The sequence below is a fragment of the Oryctolagus cuniculus genome, chromosome 12, assembly GCF_964237555.1.
Source record: "Oryctolagus cuniculus chromosome 12, mOryCun1.1, whole genome shotgun sequence".
Classification (NCBI taxonomy): Eukaryota; Metazoa; Chordata; class Mammalia; order Lagomorpha; family Leporidae; genus Oryctolagus; species Oryctolagus cuniculus.
The window spans coordinates 49825088-49846525 of record NC_091443.1 but is presented as its reverse complement, the minus strand read 5'-3'; the positions used below and the strand labels follow the sequence as shown (position 1 = coordinate 49846525).

The 21438-nt window shown below is 38.8% G+C and overlaps 1 long non-coding RNA gene across 1 annotated transcript in view; it reads left to right on the top strand.

The window, feature by feature from the left end:
• Nucleotides 1-21438, top strand: part of LOC103351184 (uncharacterized) — a 286383-nt gene that overhangs the window by 259879 nt on the left and 5066 nt on the right. Inside the window, exon 3 of the long non-coding RNA XR_011380785.1 lies at nt 9875-10009. This is a non-coding gene — a long non-coding RNA (uncharacterized lncRNA). The remainder of the gene's footprint in view (nt 1-9874; nt 10010-21438) is intronic.

Below are 21438 nucleotides of genomic sequence, written 5' to 3'. Positions count from 1 at the left end.
CATCTTTGCAGGGATGTTCTTGGGGTCTTTATACTTCAACATTCAGTCTTTATACTTTAACATTAATTTTTTATGTTTATAGAATTATAGTGTTTAGGAATTTTTTTGTCTTAGGAAACTTAAATTATTGAGGTAATACATGTCATTAAAATGTACAAATACCCCCAAGGGGAGAAATTTTAGAAAGTAAAGAGCAACATGAGAGGTACAAAGCTGGAATTCTGTTTGGCACATATAATCTGATTAATGATAGCCATGTTCCTGAGAGTTTCTTTCCCTCACCTTGAATCATACAATTTCAATAGAAGTAAAGTATTCCCAAATTTTATACTGTTGCTCACTGTTTGATCTTCAGACCCACAGTGAACCATGGATTTGAATCAGAGATCAAAAAGAGCTTTGAAGCTAATGTGCCATGCCATCATTGTTAAGCTGTAGATGTGTGATGGAATTTTTTTAGAAAACCAAGTAATATATGAATAATGGTTTCATCCTGGTTATGGTCACTTGATGGCATCAATGCCTGAGATAGTGACCAAGGTGAAATTTATTTCTAAAGAAACTGAAGTGAAGTTGGCAGCAGATCCTGGAGTCTCTAAGAGATTCCAGAAATTTCTAAAATGAATGTTTTCTCTATAATACAGAACGGGCACATTTTTAAGATCAATGTCTGCAGTATTGGATTTTTCTGTTTTGATTTCACATCAGAAGTTTGGACAAATACCTTTGTTCTTCGGGAAAAGCCTGGCTCTCACAAATAGATGTTCCTGGATTTTCTGCTTCAGTAGGTGAGCTACACTGGAGCAGGGCATATTTGAAAATTCCCAATGATAATATTTTTGGAATTTGTTCAAGATTATCATTAACCTCAGATGGTGATGAGTGGTATTCAGCTTGGCATTGACATGTAAAAAAATATTGTATCGTTTGTCTCCAAACATTAGTAACCAGTTTTAAAAGCTCAAAGTTTGCCTCATTCTTTTGGTTAATTAAAAAGAGGATTTTTTTATGACCTCAAGTGTAGTGTAATTTATAATCGGCCTTTCTTCCTCCTGTTTTTAATTACCATCTTTGTATGTTGATGTTGGACCTTTTGCCTCTTATTGAGTACTTATGTGTAGTTTCATGAGACCAGTTCTATGGATGTTAATTAGAAAATAAAGTTTTCTGTATTTCAACAAATTTCCACTAGGCAGAAGATTGGAAATGACTGATTGGGGTAAATTTCCCCTTCACATTTCCTCAGCAAAAAGAAGACTCTTCCCTACTGAATATAGTTTGCTTTTTCAAAGCGTGTTATATTTTGAAAGGTTTGGAAGACTGAAAAGAGAGCCAAATATAAGTTAAAATTCTTTTGTCACCCTGATTGTTGCATGGAGAAGGCAGAGGCTCAGGGTTTTACAGTACTCAACAGAGCTTTGAATATTTCCAACTCATTTAATAAATGAATGCATTTCTGGGTAATCTATGTGAGAGTAATGGCAATGCAATTCAGAGATGCAAAAAGTAAAGTAACAATTTCTTATATATTTTGGAAATAGTTTTAAATAATAGAAGCTTGGGTGGATTCTTTGTCAGATTTGCACAAAAGGTGTTACACAAGCATGTGCAAACCATAGAAATAGACAACTGTCACAGCTTGTGCTATGGGAGAGAATACCAGCCCAGGCAGCCCCCAATATTGGAATGCAACTCTTTGATATTCAATCAACTTTTCCTACTTGCAAGGCCTTTTCTTTCTCTTGTTCTATGATTAAAGCGACAGAGGGAAGGAAACCTAGAGTAGTTTGATCTCTTCCTTAGGATGGTAAAATCAAACTTCATCTTTTCCACGCTTTGCCAGTGGACTCGCCATGAATCCACTGATAAGTGGAGCTGCAGGAAATGCTCAAGATATAGCTGGATCTTAGAGTTTATCCTCCATGTAGATTTGCTCAGTCACAGCCATGATCTATGGAAAGAGCCATTTATTTGTCTCTCTACTCTTGCAAGCAAATCCTCAGGACACACACATGCTGTGAGGAGCATTCACTTTCAAAAGCACATTCTCACCTTCTATTGGTATGTTAGTCCATTTTCTGTTCTTAGAATACCTGAGAATGAGTAGCTGATGAAGAAAAGGGGTTTATTTTTGGCACAGTTTGAAGGCCAGGAAGCTTAAGTTGGGGTGGCCACTTTCATGACCCAAATACTCTGTAAAGGTATTACTACTTGTTAGCACTGTTACTTTGGCAAGTTAAGACTCAATGTGAGTTTTAATGGGGACCAACCATATGAAAACCATAGCAAATGGAAAGAGAGAGAGAGCTCTATTTTCTAAAATCTTGTGAATAATGTTTTAATCTTCCTGTGTTCGTCTTGCTATATTCTGTCACCATGGTATCAGCACTCTACTGATATCCTAACTCTTTTCTTTTAACACAAACAGAACAAAAAAATCTGTCCAGTGTCTAGGTTTTAGAGAGATGTACTAAGAATTTCAATCTGTGGACACTGAATTAACAAACTGATGGGCTTGATGGGAAGAAATTCTGGTGATAGGGCTTTTATTCTTATTGCCCTAGGCTCCAACATTTTTGAACATGTTTTAGGATCAGCTTGCCAACTAATGCAAAAAAAAATCAAGGCATAAAACATAAAAAACAACCAAAAATCCAGTTCTGATTTTGCTAAATATTGTGCTGAATCTATAGATCAACCTAGGGAGTATTGTTACTGTCTTACCTTGTTCAGGCTGCTGCTTCAAAATACTGGGTGGCTACAAAATAGCAAACATTGATTCCTCACAGTACTGGAGGCTGAGAAGTCAGGTCAGCAATCATCAAGTTCAGTGTGGTAGGCGGTAAGGACCTGTTCTCTGATTCATCTGATTTTTTTTTTTTTGAGAATTCTTTAAATTTTTATATGTAAATGCAAGCCATCTATTAATAGTGATAGTTTGACGCCTTTTTTCCCCCTAATGTCCTCTAGAACTTCCTATGCAATATTGAATATTAATGGTGAATGAGGACATGTTTTTCATCTTTCTGATATTACATAAAAGTACCCAGCTTTACCAGGAAGTATGGTGTTAGTTGTGTTTTTGTAGAGGCCCTTCATCAAGTTAAGGAGGTACTCTTAGGGCCGGCACTGTGGCGTAGTGGGTAAAGCCACTGCCTGCAGTGCCAGCATCCCATATGGGCACCGATTGGAGTCCTGGTTGCTCCACTTCCAATCCAGCTCTCTGCTATGGCCTGGGAAAGCATAGAAGATGGCCCAAGTGCTTGGGCCCCTGCACCCACATGGGAGATGTGGGGGAGGCTTCTGGCTCCTAGCTTCAGTTCCTCCTAGCTGTAGTGGTTGCTGCCACTTGGGAGTGAACCAGTGGATGGAAGATTCTCTCTCTCTCTCTCTCTCTCTCTGCTACTGCTTCTATGTAACTCTGCCTTTCAAATAAATCTTAAAAAAGGTTCCTTTTCCACTGTTATTTTTGTTTTATTACCATGAAATAAAATTTTGAAAATGGATTTTATCAATTGCTTTTTGTGAGTATGATGTGAGTATTGATTTTTGTAACTTAAACCAATTTTGCCTTCCTGGAATAAATCCCATTTGATCATGATGTGTAGTCCCTTTTTATATATTACTGGATTTGGTTTGGTAGTATTTTGTTGAGGATTCTCTATATTTATAAGGGATATTTGTCTGAAGTTACTTTTCTTGTGGTGTCCTTGTCTGGTTTTGTGATTGGATTCATATTGACCTCATAGGATTGGTTGGTGTGTGTTCCCTCCCTCATCTGTTTTTGAAGTATTGGAGTTATTCACTTGTTTAAATGAGGTATAATTCAAAGTGAAGACATCTGAGTTTGGTGTTTCTTTGTGGGAAATTTTCTGATTATTAATTCAATTTTTTTATTTGTAATAGATAGATTTACTATTTGTCCTTGAGTCAAGTTTGGTAATTTTTATATCTTTCTAGGAATTTGACAATTTCCTATAGCTTATTTTTTGTTATAAAATTATTCAGTTTTCCTTATCATTTTTTACCTTCTGAAAGACTAGAAGTGATGTTCATACTTTACACTCTGGATTTTGTAATTTGAGACTTTTTTCTGGATCAGTAAATGCTAAACTGAATTTATAACCCATGCATGTATTTCAAAATACAGTTCGAAAAACATGACCTTTTGCACATTAAATAACTCTCTTTGACTCTCTAGTTTTTTACCATAACTTGTGGGTCCCATAAATGTCTCTTTAAGTTCTAACAGTGTAAGGTTCTATGAGATTTCATTCTAGAGGATGTGTTTCTTATTACATTTTTTCCAAGATGGAGTCCTTTTTAGGTGACAGGCACATCTAGACCAGTGATCCTCAGGGTAGAATTGTTTGCCAGCAACCTCAGTGTTACTTGGGAACTTCTTATAATTGCCAATTTCCAGGCCTTATCCCAGACCTACAATATCAGGAACACTTGGGGGGAGGGGCTATAACTGGGTGTTGTTTACAAGTCCCCTTGTTGATTCTGATACACACTAAAGCTTGAGAGATGTTGGTCTAGAATAGCTATCTTCTCCAGAACAACCACCCTAAATCTCTGGAACTGAGCTTTTATTTTCTCTGTTCTCATACCTCTTTTCCATTCCCCAATATTTCCCCTGGAAAATCAGCTTCTTTAATACTTCTGGGCGCCAGGTCAGTGCAGTGATAAGCTAAAATAGCTCTAGTTATTCTTAGCCCACTGTGTACAGAATTCCTATTCCTGCAGAGATACCTGGATGTCTTGGGAAGGGGCTAGTCCAATTTAGTTCACAGATACTGTGCCCTCTAGTGGAAAAGACCACAGTGACTCTTCTCCAGTATTGCTCACATCATAGGTCTTGATGGATAAGCTGGGATGCAAGGGTGCCTGGTATGGTTGACTGGAGTGCTTGACTCCACGGTGGTGGTGGTAGTGGTGGTGGTGGTAGTGGTGGTGGTGGTGGTGGTGATGGTTTCTAATATGTGATGTAAGAAATATCATTTTTTCAGTTTCCATTTCATCATCTAATTTGGCTACCTCATGTTTTCCAGCATAGGTATTACCCCTTCCCTAGGCCAGCAAAAGCCCCTGCTAAGATGCCTTTAATAGCATAGGGGTTCCTAATAGCATAGGTTCACTCCCCTAATGGCTGCTACGGCCAGTGCACTGCGCCGATCTGAAGCCAGGAGCCAGGTGCTTCCTCCTGGTCTCTCATGTGGGTACAGGGCCCAAGCACTTGGGCCATCCTCCACTGCTTTCCCGGGGCCACAGCAGAGAGCTGGACTGGAAGAGGAGCAACCTGGACAGAATCCAGCACCCGAACCGGAACTAGAACCTGGGGTACTGGTGCCACAGGCTGAGGATTAGCCAAGTGAGCCGTGGCGCCGGCCCACTTGTATGTTTATGCTTTTCTGTGTGTTTATCTCCATTTCATTTCTTTCCTTGGTACAATGTATAGAATTTAAACTTTTATATTGATTAGCTCTAAATATAAACAACTTTTTTTCAAAAAGGAAACATGCTGGGTTCTGTACCTTTGTCCATCTTGATTCATATAAAGCCATATTTTTAACTGCTTCTGTAGCCTTATGCTGTTGTACAGTTGAAAAAATTGAGACCTATTTTCTAATCTGAAAATTAGTAAATGGTAAATTAAATAGCTATTAACTTCCACTGTTGAATAAATTACAAGTCATCCTGACTCACAATTTCTTTATAAAATATAGATAATGACTTTTCTAAACTACTCATGGCATCATTGCTATAGGAAATTACTTAATCAACTAGCTCAACACATGTGGTACCTCATGTATGCTAGGCTATAGAGATAAGGAGAGGGAAGTAGGTTGTCCTATTGGAACATCTAGTTCTCTGGCCAGGGGACAGACAATAGAAAAATAACAAATAAAAAATAGATGATCTTCTAGATGGTAGTAAGTACTAGAGAGAAAAATAATAGGAGAATGAGAAGAGGGCATGTTTAAGGAAGAGGGTCAATATACTTTCAAAGGGGTTGGTCATGCAAATCCCATTAAAGTGATATTTGAGCTGTGACCTGATGGGTATTACTGTGCAGTGTTATTTAGGAGGAGAGAATTCCAGAAGAGGGAAGAATAAGCCAATATCCCTGTTCCAGGGGTGTGGCTGGGGTGTTCAAGAAGGAGGATAGGGACCCAGTGCCTGGTATAGACTAAATGGAGGACAAATGGCTGGAAGTAAAATCAAAGAGGTGACATTAATAAGGGGAGAAGACACATTGGTCTTGAAGTCATTCTTAGGACTTTGTCTTCTACTCTGACTGATCTGGGAGCCATTGCAGAGTTTTGAGCAGAGGACTGATAAGATCTAGTTAATTTCTAAAATGATCATGCTGGCTTCTTTGTTAAAGGAAAAAAAAAAAAACATGGCACAAAGGTGAAAGAAGAAACCACTTAGAACAACTATGGCCATTAGGGAAGTTGAACCAATGGAGGGAAGACCTTTCTCTCTGTCTCTCTCTCACTGTCTATAATTCTCTCACTGTCTAACTCTGCCTGGCAAACAAATTTTTTAAAAAATGGTGTTTTTCTTAAGTAGCCCAGATGGTGGTGAGAAGTAGTCAGGTTCTGGATATCTCTTTGAATGTTGTTAGATGTGTGGTCTAGGAAAAAGAGGAGAGGATGACATCAAGACAGGTAGAGTGAACAAATAGATGGATATAGTTGTCTGCCATTTCTGCCTTCTTTGTTAATCCTCACAGCCAATCAGAATGGGATGTGTAGAAGTCTTTTCTAAAATGTCAACTTAAGTTACTTGGTTTCTTCTCTGGTTCAAAGTCCTCCTCAGTCATCAAAAAGTATGTATCTCAGTGTGCTAGTCCTTGAGCTGTAGAGTGGAAAAGTAGTTCACTGTTCAACTAAGTTTGAGAAATACTATTTTTCTCTCTCTTTGGGAGGTTTATCTTAAAGGTCTGAGAAGAGCTTTAAAAAAATCCACCTGTTTTACATATTTTAGTTTAGTATATCCTTTCAACATTTGCTTTCTATTTATGCCCCCAAAGAACAAACTAATATGTTAAACTAGACCACTTTTATCTCCAGGCCCTTTTAGTTTCCTGTTAGCTCTTGCAACATTAATTTCTGCAAAATACACTTGTGCCATACCTTCCCTTCCTCAGAAGTTGCACAGAAATCCTCTTGTCTGTAGGAATAACTCTGGACTCCTCAACTCTGCATTCCACGTTGGTCATAGTCCAGCCTCAATGCCTTCCATAAGTGTACTTGAGGGCCTCCAACTCCTATAGATGAGTTTTGACCTTTTCATAGGCGAATTCTGGTGAGTCTTCCCCCAGCTGCTTCAGTTATTTCTATTCATCTACATTGCTCAGTACAAGAGATATTTTTTTCCACACATCTTCCTCTGACCACTGCAGGCTGTGACAATTCCTCTATTAAATTCTTCATCACAGTAGGATTTAACATTAATTACCATGTGTTAATGATAAAGCTTAATGTTGTGTCCTTATATCTCAAAATATATTTCCTTTGAGCAATGGTTATCTCTTGGTGATCTTCATCTAACCCATGATGCCTGGCCTAGCAACTTGTATAAAATACATGGTTAGGTTAGAGATATCAGCTGATTAGTTATTAGTAATTTTGAAGAAAATGAGCTTGGGTACTTTATAAGAATTTGATAAAAGGATTTCTTTTTTTTCCAATTTTGTTATGCTGTGTGTTTGCCCTCATCCTGATTCATATCCTTCCACTCAGTATGCTGGTGGGGTTTGCATGGGTTTCTGCAAATGCATTTATCTTCACAGAATCCTGGTAATATCATGAATAGAACAGACTCGGGTCACAGTGACTTAAGACAGTAAGAAATAAGAAAAATTGGAACAGCAAAGAATAAATTGCCGGTAAAACAGGCAATTGTGAATCGGTCTTTATGGGAAAGGCAGCCTGTAGTTGTGTGTATGGTAACTATGATGATTGGGAAATGTGAGTTTGCTTCCACCAGTCAGTGCGCATTTGAGGCTGAAATATTGCCATGAGGGGCCAATGCAATGAGTGATATTTGAGGTCACGATTACTATTCTATCATGGTAGTGCATTTGTGAATACCAACAGTTGTAGGTAATGACTTCCTAAGGAGGGACCTGTGGGTATTAGACAAGATACCCCATCCTGTGTTAATGGGGATCTGAATGCTGGGCAGGGCCTCCAGGTGCATACTCCAGACCTCTAGCAGCAGTGAAGAATGGGAAAATGGCTAGACTCTGAGCTTATCACGTGGAGCAATTCATTTTCTAGCTTCTGGATCCACCTAAAGAAGTGTACCCCTTATACTTTTACCTCTTAAGGACTTAATTTTCTCCTTTGTAAACTGGGGAACTTAATACCTACCTTGGAGTATTGTTAAAATCAAATGAAATAATGTATATAATATGCCTTCTTCAGCGATGAGCACATAGTAGGTCCACAGAAATGTTTCTATCCATTCAGTATCTACCTACTGAGCACTAAAGTGCCTATTTTGGTCAGTATTACTCAGAAAGTAGAGGCACTGATTCTATGGCTAAAATTTATCAGTAACCACAAGGGCTGCACAGACCTGGGAGGTTGGACAGACAGATAAGAAGGCTAGGTATGGCCGGCGCCGCGGCTCACTAGGCTAATCCTCCGCCTAGCGGCGCCGGCACACCGGGTTCTAGTCCCGGTCGGGGCGCCGGATTCTGTCCCGGTTGCCCCTCTTCCAGGCCAGCCCTCTGCTGTGGCCAGGGAGTGCAGTGGAGGATGGCCCAGGTGCTTGGGCCCTGCACCCCATGGGAGACCAGGAAAAGCACCTGGCTCCTGGCTCCTGCCATCGGATCAGCGCGGTGCGCCGGCCGCAGCGCGCTGGCCGCGGCGGCCATTGGAGGGTGAACCAACGGCAAAGGAAGACCTTTCTCTCTGTCTCTCTCTCTCACTGTCCACTCTGCCTGCCAAAAAAAAAAAAAAAAAAAAAAAAAAAAAAAAAAAAAAGAAGGCTAGGTATGTGTCAAGTCCTAAGTGATCACTATATTTGTTGGGACCAAGCAAATGAATATAAGCGAAAAGAATAGCTGGAAGCAATTAATTATAAATGATAACACATTTGATGCCTGCTAAGCAACAGGTACTACTTCAAGCACTTCAGTTTTCCCAATAAATCTATAGGGTAAGTATGTACTGTGCTATCCCACCTGAATATGACATTGAGATATTGGAAGGTTAGTTTGGACAGCTGGTATGCAATAGAGCTCAGATTCAGACCAGCATAGAGAATTATCTTATGGTATGGTTTTTGGGACACTAGAAGGGTTGACAAAAATGGATATTTAAAGACTATAAAGTCAGACTACTGGAGCTAGGATAGGTAAAGCACATCTTGCCTAAAGATAGAATGAATTCACAGACCGGTCCTTGGACTAAATCAGACTTGCTGCAGAAATCGCCCATAAATATTTTCAGAGATACCAATTCTTGAGCCTTATCCCTGGAAGCTATAACTCAGAAGGCATTGGTTGCCCCAGGAATCTGTGTTTAAAAGATGGCCAAGTTGATTCTGAGAGTCAGCTACACTTAGAACCACATGAGCCACATGGTCTTTCAAGTTAGCTTCCATTCCCTTGCTCAGCTGAGCCACCTTTATTCTCATCTCGCAGTTTAGAGAAGTGGGCTCTGTGGTCGAGGTTTGCTCAGATTTGAATGCTGATTTATTTTGGCCCTGGTTAATATCCAGGTCCAGAGCTTGCACACTGCATTCCTGCACTATTAGTGGAAGCTGAGCCGTGGTAACCGGGGAGCTCCCAGGACGCAAGGCCACTGGATGACCACTGGATGGCAACCCTGTCCTTTCCTTTTTCTTGCAGGATTCCTGTTTGGAATGCACAGCTCTTGTTGGAGTACTCCTGCGGCCTCCTGCCAGTGTCTGCCCTTACAACAATGAAACAGTCAGTGGAGCCCACCCAGCCCCTTGACCAGCAGAGATGCGATTGCATACCGAGGTAGGCCCTGTGCGAATGTAGAGGAGACACTTTTTACGGCGAAGGAACGTTTTTCATTGTATAAAAACTGCCTCCCTTGTTTCATTCTGCGCTATGTTTATGGGACACACTTCTAATGATGGAGAATGAGAATGTTTAGAGAAATCCAGGAGAGGTGAGAAAATAAAGATTTTTAACAGTGAAATCTATAATGTAGGTTAATAAGAAGGTAAAGTTTGTTTGTTTATACCTGAATTTAGGAACAAGTGTATTAAGTGAACAGGTTGTTTGTTTATTTATCTTTTATTTACTGCCCTCTGGTGGAAACATATTAGAAATTTAATTAAAAAAAAATCCCTGGATAAAGGGGAGGACAAACGTCCAGCAGTGTTTCTCAGAGACGGAGACCTGGAAAGTTAGGATAAGTCTCTTATTTGGAAAAGCACTTGGAGACAGGGTCAGTTGCTTCGATCAGACCAATACTAGTAAGCAGAATCTGTCATTTAGTTTAAGTTTTTACACTATTCATATAATGAGGCTATCAAAAGGTTTGACTTTAGAAGTGTTGGAATATGCTTGTTGGGACTGTGTGTTCCTGCTCTCCAGGTTCATTCATTTTTTTAAAATATGAGTTTAGTGAACGTGTAGTATTTTAAAATTACTTTGTGTTCCTGACCCTTATTCCCCTCCTCCTCCCTGCCCTGTCTTCTCATATTTTACTACATTTTCAGCTTTCTTATAAAGTCTGAAATACTCTTTCCTGGGCAGCTTTGCTTTACTGGAAGATACTATGATCATGCCGGTCTTTGAGTGTGCTTGGCTGACAGGCTGTAGTTCTTATTAGAATCTTGTTAAAGCACTAGGACGAAGGCCAAACCTGATTCCTGGAATTGCACTTCAGGCTTGCCGTGGAGACATTCAGTTAAATCCTGGATTCAGAGGAAATCTCCGCTCTGGGGACCGCACAGTATATTAGTGGGAACACCGAGAGCTGGACAGCTCCCAAACCTGCTATCCATGTAGCATTTTATAGTATGCCATTTCTTGGGTTGACGTTTTCAATTCTAGAATAGCAACAAAGAGAATACCTAGCAACCAAGAAGAAATACTTTCCCCCTCATATTTTCCCTTCCTTAAAAAATTAAATTTTCTTGACTTGCCTTTTCTCCTCTTTTTTTCTTTTTATTGTTTAACTGGTATGTAAGACTTGTGCATACAGGCCGTTATGAGGTACTGTGTGATGTTTGAATGCACATGTATAACTGTGTAATGACCAAATCAGGGTAAACATATCTGTCTCTTCAAATCTTTTTTTTTAATGGTGGAAACATTCAAGGTCCTTTCTTCCAGCCTTATTCTCTATTTCTTTAATAACTAAAAGCTTACTATTTCATTAGACTACATGCATGCTGTAAAAATTGATCTTACTATTCCTTTCAAAATGTAGTCCACAACTCTCTTGCAATACTCATCACAATGAAATGATAACACAAATCATCCTATAGGAAGCATAGAGGAAAAAGAATCATTATTCACTTGTATGTCTTTCCTGCTGTGTATTATATGCCGGACAAGTCTCTTTTCCACCTTTGTGAGGGTACTGATTGCCCTTGTATGAAGTTTTGAGATAGTCAAATGAATTATATATCTGTGGAGACTTGTGGATCTGCAACTTTATTTGTGGCTTTCATGTAACATTAGAAAAGCCAGAACATCTCTCTGGTCATAATGTGTGTCATCCAAATGCCCTTTATTTGAAGTCTCAGAAACTAGGCTATCAATTAAATAGAATGCTTTTTGAAGTCCTTGTGCTGTGTAAAGGGCGATGGAGGAGGCTTTGTATAAGATAATAACTAAGAATTACTGAGCCCTTGCGATGAGCCATTTTTCCTCATTTAATCCTCACCACCATTCTGCAAGGTGAAGATGTTGAAAGAGGTTGTACCTTTTGTGATGATTCACAGAAGGCCTATAATACAGATGCCTGTCAATTTATGGAATTACATCCTGACAAACTCATGGTAAGTTGAAAATATCACAAATTGGAAATGCATTTAATATTCTTAACCTACTTAATGTCATAGCTTAGCAGCACAGCACACTGTAGAGGATGGATGTTTACTCCCGTGATACCATAGCTGACTGGGAATTTCTCATGTCATCGGGGTATGCGATACCATTCAACGCTATTCTGGGAAAAGCTCAAAATTCAAAGTATAGTTTCTATCAAATCCCTACCTCTTTTATACCATTTTAAGTGAAAAAAAAAACATATGTCAAACCATAATACATTGGAGACTTTCTGTGCAATAGAGTGAATCTATGCTTTAGGGAAGGGTAGTCAGATGTGCATGGAATACCAGACTATAGTCCCCCACTCTGCAGTTCCCAACACTTTGAACAAAGAGTACACTGAATGGTGGAACTAATGTCAACACACATTCACCAGATTCAGTTATACCTAACCCACAGTGCAAGTGAGGATCTGACACCGTGTGTCATCTTCCTTGAAGCAAGCCTTATGGGAAGCTGTGGTGCAGTATGTTTATAATTGGATCTGGAGTGAGTTTCATGATGTAAAAACATGAAGGAGGCTTTGAGTCCTCTCACCCAGCATGATACGAGTCTTACTGAACTCGAGTTCTCTCAGGTAATGCCAAAGCTTGTCCGTGTTACTTTGCTTTTAATTTCTGTTAAACTAATAAACCTCCTGCTATTCACATGATGTCTTTTCAAATGTGGTTTCGTGGAATTACTTAGAACTGTGTTAACTAAATGGCAATTTCATTTCAACTTCAACTCACCTCTTTGAGAGTCTGTCCGATTACTTTAGCTGGAGTTTGGGATGTCCCCTGATCCTCAGCTGCGAAGTTATGGAATCTCCAAGTCTGCTCCACTGATGGCTGACCATCACTGTGCTGGGGGACTTTGTTACTTTAGCTTCCATTGGACAACTGTAAACTGTACAGGAAACAATTTGTGGTACTCACCATGTACAAACAATGGTATTGTCCTGCTTTGTTTTCCCTCAGGTTAATATTACAAGGCAGTGGCCCCTTTAAGAAAGAACAGTTTGTATTCAGAGCAGGTTAATCCTGCTATGTTCTAGAAACCTGGCAGAATCATTAATAAGAGACCCAGTTGTGTATAGATTTAAATTAATCAGCAAGCACTGAGCAGTTAGAAACCTGAGGGGAGGGGAGAATCTTTCTCCTTGAAAAGAGAAAATCTACTCCCCTCTCATTGAGAAAATATACACGTGCAGGCATGCACACACACATACATTTATGAAGACAGACATATGGTGTGGCCATAATCTTTTCTCTCGTGGTTTCTGTCTAGCTGTGCAAAAGCAAAAGTTTAACTCTCTGAAAGATGAGCTGCACCCTCAGGAGAATGATCTCAGACAGTAAAGGATGGAGAGCCTGCAGTGGCTTGTGTTCACCTTTGCAAGGAGAGTAATTTGGACTTCTAGACCATAGGGAGCACATTTAAGGCTCCGGATCAAATTAGTGGAGAGCAGGGATGCAGAGTAGGGAAGAGAATGCATGGAGCAGGCTGCAGGGAAATTCACTTCTCCCATCACCGACACCATTGGCCATGGCTTTCCTAGGAGTGCAGACTGATGACAGCTAAGATTAATTCTGACTCAGGAGTTTTGTTTCTCCCTTTCGTTAACACAAATGGAAACCAGGAACAATGACCAACTGTGAAAGTCTGACACTTGATAAAGTTGTTTAAGGCTCTCAATGTTTAAATTCTGTAAAAGCCATAAAAGATTCAAGATAAATTAGCAAGATGTTTATTTTGAACCAAGCCAATAGTTGAGAATTTTAGCTCAATTTAACTCTTTACATTGTTCTACATTGTTTAACCACAGTACTCCTTAATAGTAATACTTAATTGCTAATATTTACTTTTTATGTTTTACTTTCAAGGTATGATATTTTAAAGGCATGTGGTAGTTTCTTTGACTTTTTTGTATAGTAATGGGGAAAACTTCTATATAAGTCACAGTGGGTAGAATGTTGAAGACCTGTGTGCTTAAGCTCACCTTTGCCCCTTACAATGAGGTTTACTTCAGAACAAAATCTACCACCAGAGCCTCAGTTTCTCAGGAATATACTTGGCATTTCTGCTTTATCTGGGCCACAAGGCCATTGTAATCATCAAATGAAATAAAAATCAATCTAGAAGTGCTAGGGAAATTAGAACTTAGGATAAAAATGTAGCTTTATATTTTGCAAAACAAAGGTATAATTTTCTTAGATTTGTAGCTCTGTCACCACCTCTGTGGTCTTGGAAGTTGCTTCATTCCTCAGGGCCTTGGTTGCTCTATCTGTTAAATAAAAAGGGCACGTCAGCCAGTCAGTGAGCTCTGGCTTTTCAGCATTAGCTCTGCTGGCTGTGATGGTTAGGCAGGGCTCTAGTGCACCCCTGGTTTGGAGCTACTGTGGGAAGACATTAGCACTCTTGGTTTACCTGCAAGTTATCTGATCTAACTTGTTTCTTGAATGAACTTTCTGTTGTTTTTAAGATTCTACAGCTAAACAGAAAATTATATTTGGTAGCCATTGGATTGGAAAATTGTTTAGTGTTAGAATATCAACGAGCAGAGTGGTGGAAAAAATACAGAGCTGTTATTTAGGTCAGTCTCACTATTGTACTAAAGGTGGGTGACTATCAGGAAGTTGTGTATGCATTAGCATGCTCTCATCACCATGGGCTTGCTGTCGATGTCATTTTATTAACAGAAATGTGGCTTTCATTAAGGGGTGCTTTCTTCCCTAGGTGGTGGTGACAACACTCATTCTCTCTCTTCCTTCCTTCGCTCTCTATGAGGCCAATCTTCCCTTTAAATTAGAAAAGCATCTCCTTGTCTCTTTTGAAGATAGTGACATTCCTTTTGTTTGCACAGTTTGAGAAAAACTAATTGAGAATGAAAGATTTCACAAACAGGGGTGGAAATTTGAAGTGGTTTAAGCCACTGCTTAAGGCACCTGCATCCCATTGGTGGTACCTGGTTTGAGTCCCAGCTGCTCTGGTTATAATCCAGCTTCCTACTAATATGCACCCTGCAAAAGCAGAAGATGAGGACTTGGGTGCTTGGGTCCTTGCCATCCACATGTGAGACCCAAACGAAGTTCTAGGCTCCATTGGACAGGCCTAATCCTGGATGTTGCTAGCATTTGAGAAATGAGCCAGTAGATAGACGATCTCTGTCCTTTTATCTTTCAAATAAAGTGAAAATGACTAAAAATGTAAACGAAGATTTCCCAAATATGTGAAAAGACTTAAGTAGGGCCTGGTAATAGGATAGGTGAAAATATGATAAAAGGAATATTTATAAAAGGAATATTATGTCCTATGTCCTATGTGATCAATCTCACACAAATATTCTTGGCTAACTATATTTTTACTATGTACAATGCTTAAATATTAATCATAAATTTTTAAAACTCAAGGGGATGAAAATTTTAACTAATTTGGTTTGAGCTTTATACACTCTATGTGTGTATCAAATTATCACATTCTGATCCATAAGTATACACAACTAAAATAATAAGAATAATTTAAAAATGTACTTGAATAAAAAAGAGCTGGGTTGAGATAAAGGCCTCAGTTTTCCAGGGGCTGACAATGAACAGAAAGTGGTTCTGTGTGTACACACACATACATAGACCTGCATGTATGTGTATATACATGACTTTATATATAAATATAAAATATATATACAGCTTGGGTTAAAACAATGACAAAGCAATCAGGAGTTGAAATACATGTGTATATAAAAAGAGCAGGTAAAAGCACATAAACTTAAAAATTAAATATAAACATTATTACTCATTTTAGCCATATATCCTCCCAAACATGGATAGCACCATGGACACTTTCAGGTCGATCACAGTTAATTTATTGAGGTGGAATTTACTGTTAGGGTCCCTCACTAACTAGATGACTTAATTCTGGCTGAAACATTTCTTGAGTTTTCTGAAGGTCCTTCAAGAGACTTCTGACTTTTCTAGAGTTCTTTTTCTCTCTTAAGAGGGCACTTAACTGTGTGTATTAAACCTTGTGGTTCATCCCACAGATTTATACTTCTGTATCATACTGGCTGCTCCTAGTCTACAAAGATTCTGCAGACTGTTCTGTGTTGAAAATGACAAGCTTGATATTAATGTTGTTGGGAAATGGTTTAAATAGTGTGCTAATCTGAACCACAATGATCCTAAATGCTATAAACATTCAAAATATATTTCATGTTTATTTTCATATTCCATGTCATGTAGTCCTGTTGTACTGTTTTGGAGAAATTTAATACAGGATTTATATAAAATGATGTTAAGCTTTTGGGTTAAAATAATGGAAGAATAGTTAGGAATCGAAATTTTCTTGTTTATTAATATCATGTTCTTATCTCTTTCCTCCAGTTCAACACAACCCATAAGGCTGACATCGTAGTTATTTTAAATTGCTTCTTTGTGGCTCTTGCTGTAAGGCTTGCAATATCTATTAAAAATCTTAATAAGGGGGATTATAAGCCTTCTTGGCAAAGATAAACAATATAAATGTTTTGATTAGAATGGGGAAACTGAAATGGAATTTGAATTTGGGATAACAGCAGCTAGCAGTGTAGAGATTTTTTTTTTCTCTAAAAGGCAAAATCCACCATTTCAATGTGGAGTCTAGAAGTCTGGCTGTAGACTGCTTTTTAAAAAGTGGGTGCCTTTATATATTGATTATTTTGCATGGAGGAAGTTATTGACATATACATTTTTTACATGAAAACATTTTACACTGAAATTTTGTTTCTTCACTTGATCTTAGCCAAAAGGCTGAGAAGCGATTGAAATTTTGTTTCTTGACACTATATTTTGAGAATTAATGCATTTGGAGAACCTGCAAAGTTAATTAATGTTCAGTAACTTTATTTTCCTGTTGATACTGTTTTAAGATATAATTTTCAGCTACATGGTATGAAAAACAGGGTAGACCAAAAGAAAAATTCTAATGGAAACAAAGTTTAGCTCCAATGTGTGTGACATACCTATACTCACATGTATATAATATGAATACATGAATACTTAATCATATTTACATGCTGTTTTATGACCTATTATCATTTTATGCATTCTTCACATGCCAATAAATAGTACTATGGCATTTTTGCCTTGAGGTAGTAGATACTCAACAAATAAAGTGGGTGTGCAGTGGCTGGATATTTATTCAGTGGCCTATCTGATTAGGCATAGTGTCCTTTAAAAAAGGTAGAGCTTTGTGACCACTGTGACCTCTATTACTGTAGAATGCAGGTTTTAAAAACTGATACTTGGGGCCAGCGCTGTGGCACAGCAGATTATGCCTCTGCCTGCAATGCCTGCATCCCATATGGGCACAGGTTTGAGTCCCAGTTGCTCCACTTCTGTTCCAGCTCCCTGCTGATGTGCCTGGGAAAGCAGAGGAAGATGACTGAAGTCCTTGGGCCTCTGCACCCACATGGGAGACCTGGAAGATGTTTCTGGCTCCTGGCTTTAGCCTGGCCCAACCCCGTGGTTGTAGCCATTTGGAGAGTGAACCAGCAGATGCAAGATCGATTCTCCCTCTCTCCCTCCCTCTCTCCCCTCTCCCCCTACCTTCCTCTCTCTCCCCTCTCCCCTCTCTCTCTTTGTCTTTCAAATAAATAAATAGATAAATCTTTAAAAAACAACCTGATTTAAATCTTCATACATACATATATAATCACTGTTATAAATAAAACTAGTCTGTATATATACATTTTATAAATAATATAAAACTTAGCAAACCTAAATACATGATATATATTTGATATAGAATATGCATATTTAATAACAATTTACATTTATCAGTAATTAAAATGTGTTTCATTGATAGAAATAAAAGTCAGGATATATGGGAGTATGAGTGTATCATGCAAGATTCTTTCAAATCTCTTTGCAGTTGTATTTATTTGAGTTAGAAAGAAAGCCCCCACTGCTTGTTGTTCCCCAAATGCCCACAACAACTGAAACTACAAGGGCTGAAGCCAAGAGTCAAAGACTCAGTCCAGGTCCCCCATGTGGGAGGCAGAAACCCAATTTCTTCAGCCATCACTGCTTCCTTCCAGGATCATTAGCAGGAAGCTAGAACCAGGCAAGGAATGATACACAATCATGCTAAATACCCGCTCCCAATATCTTCCCAAATCTGTGCAGTATCCTACAGCATTCTTCCACATTGATGACTATTTGGGAATGTATTTTCTTCTATATATATGTATCTGGTAGTTTGATAGTTTCAATACTTTCTGAAGACCCTAGATAGAATGCTAATGGTGTGTGTGGCAATAAGTCAATAGATAAATCAAGCGAATGTGCATACCTATCTTATTCTTGCCCCTAATTAAGTATTATAGAAGTGATAAAAGACAAATTAAGGAACTTGTTAGGTGACTTCTTTATGATAATCAATGCTTCCTATACTCAGGGCTCAGCTTCAGTTGTAAGTATTGACCTCAAAACAGAAGGTTTTGCTCTCTCATCTCCTTTCTCTGTGACTTCATAATTTGGCTCCTGACTCATCAACCTTATAAAGTTTGCTTTAAATTACATGAATCTATGCAGCGTTTATAAAATATGCACTTTCTGAGGAAATGATCCAACATGGGAAGTGGAATACACAGCAGATTCACCAAATGACAAATGCCCTAAACAGCACTCTGGCCTCAGAATCAGCCCTTAAGGCATTCGGATCCAGATAAAAAGCCCATGAGAGTATCTTAGGCATGGAAAGCCAAGACAGCATGGCAAAAAATGACCTAAATGAAATATCTCTGTGAGTGAGATCTCGGAGGAAAGAAGGGGCCATCAAAGAAGGAGATACCTTTCTCTGAAGGGAGGAGAGAACTTCCATTTTGATTATGGCCTTGTCTAAATAAGGTCATAGTTCATGGACTCAAGAGGCTTCCATAGCCTTGGCAGCTCATGACAAGAGCCTCGGGTGATTACTGACGTCATAAATAATAGTGTCAATTGTTAAATCAACAACGGGAATCATTGTGCACATACTCCCCATGTAGGACCTCTGTCCTTAATGTATTGTACTATGAGAATTAACAGTAAAACTAATCTTAAAACAGTACTTTATACTTTTTGTGTCTCTGTGTGTGTGTACAAATTGTTGAAATCTTTACTCAGTATAGATTTGATCTTCTGTATATAAGGATAATTAAAAATGAATTTTAATGAAGAATGGGGTGGGAGAGGGAGTAGGAGATGGGATGGTTTGTTGGTGGGGGGGTTGTTATGGGGGAAGAACTGCTATAATCCAAAAGTTGTGCTTTTGAAATTTATATTAAATAAAAGTTTTCTATTAAATATGTACTTTTCTCTATTTTCTTAAATGACCTTCCTAATCCTCTTTCTTTTTGGCAAGCTCTTAATTATGTTTCATTGGTCAGCTCAAATATTATCACCTGTACAAAATCTTCTTGAGCGCTCTCTAGGTAAAATTAATGATTCCTTCTCCTGTACTTCCAATTCTCCTGTCCTTCCAATTCTGTGTCTGCTGTGTCTCCCCATGTAAAATTGACCTTGTTATCTATAGCATTGAACACAATTCCTGACAAATAGTAAACACTTAGTAGAACCCAGTGTATGACCAGGCCCCCATAGAGAACTTTCATTCTTGAAGAAAAATTTTACAGTCATGAAATTTGTAGAGAACAAATTTAACTTCAGAAGGCATTAGCAGTAATATAAATGTTATTAAGGAGTTGGGGAAAGGGGGTGGCATTTTGGTGCAGCAAGTTAAGACACTACCTGTTGATGCCACCATTCAGTGTAGGCACCGGTTCAAGTCCTGGCTGCTCCAGTTCAGATTCAGCTCCCTGCTAATGTGCCTTAGAAATCAGCAGATGGACCTCATACTTGGACCCCTTACCCACTTGGGATACCTGGATGGAGCTCCAAGCTTCAGCTTTGCCCAGCCCTTGTCATTGAGGCTATTTGGGAAGTGAGTTAGCAGATGGAAGATTTTTCTCCCTCCCTCTCTCCCTGTATTTCTGTCTTTCAAATAAAGAAAGGGAAAGAGCTGTGTAAACTGAGCCAGCAGGATGATGCAAAGCTGTGAGCTTATTTTCCTCCCCAATTTTTTTGAAGATGAAGACTGGTGACTTATGTTAAACACCAAATCACTAAGATTACTTGATGGAAAATCTTTTGGCTTTTTTTTTCTTATTTCTTTTGGTAAGCCTTTCTTTTTATTTTATTTTATTATTTTTTTATTTTTGACAGGCAGAGTGGACAGTGAGAGAGAGAGAGAGACAGAGAGAAAGGTCTTCCTTTGCCGTTGGTTCACCCTCCAGTGGCTGCTGCGGTTGGCGTGCTGCGGCCAGCGCACCATGCTGGTCCGAAGCTAGGAGCCAGGTGCTTCTCCTGGTCTCTCATGTGGGTACAGGGCCCAAGCACTTGGGCCATCTTCCACTGCACTCCCGGGCCACAGCAGAGAGCTGGACTGGAAGAGGAGCAACCAGGACAGAATCTGGTGCCCCGACCAGGACTAGAACCCGGTGTGCCAGTGCTGCAAGGCAGAGGATTAGCCTATTGAGCCATGGCGCCAGCCTGGTAAAGCCTTTCTTAATACTAGAAGCAGTGTGGGGTACATCAGAATCTTTATGTATATACAGTGGTATTGATGTTGGTAGATATGTATGTAAGTTGTACATTTTAAAATCTTAAACTACTTACAAATGGACAATCTGATAATTATCCCCACGTGTGCAGAGCACTCCAAGACCTTGCTCTCCTGACTTTCCAGCTCTACTTTTTAGCTTACTAATGATAATCTTTGGATTTAGACCAACTTAAACCTGTTACTGACAATGAATCTACTTTGTCTTGATCTACTCTTAGATTGTTAAGTACAGATGTGGCAGAGATCAGGGTATTGAATTTGGTGGAATTAGGAAAAAGCTGTCACTGGTTAAACAAATAGGAAATTTGCTTATATAGGTATAGGAAAATCCTTCAATCACTTTGAACTTGGTTGTAGTATGTACAGAATTGGAGATGATACTTAAACCATATCAATCACTTAGGTTTCATTTAGTTCTACATATTTGATACACTTACCTTGATTATTTATTCTTAGGGTCTGCTAATTACTACTGGTGAGATAATTTGAACTTTCAGCTGTTTTGTAAATATATGAACATGAGCCCATCTCATTCTTTATATATTGTCTGTATCTACTTGCAGTTTCAAAATTGAGTATTTCCAACAGACTCACATACTTTTTTGACCCACAAAGCAAAAATATTTACACAGTTACCCCTTTTGGAAAACATTTGTTGACCCCTGATAACATCTTATTTTGTGTTGTTCCTTTAGTCTACAACGGAAACTGTATGTGATAAAGTAAAATTAATCCAAAAATCAAAATATTTGACCCAC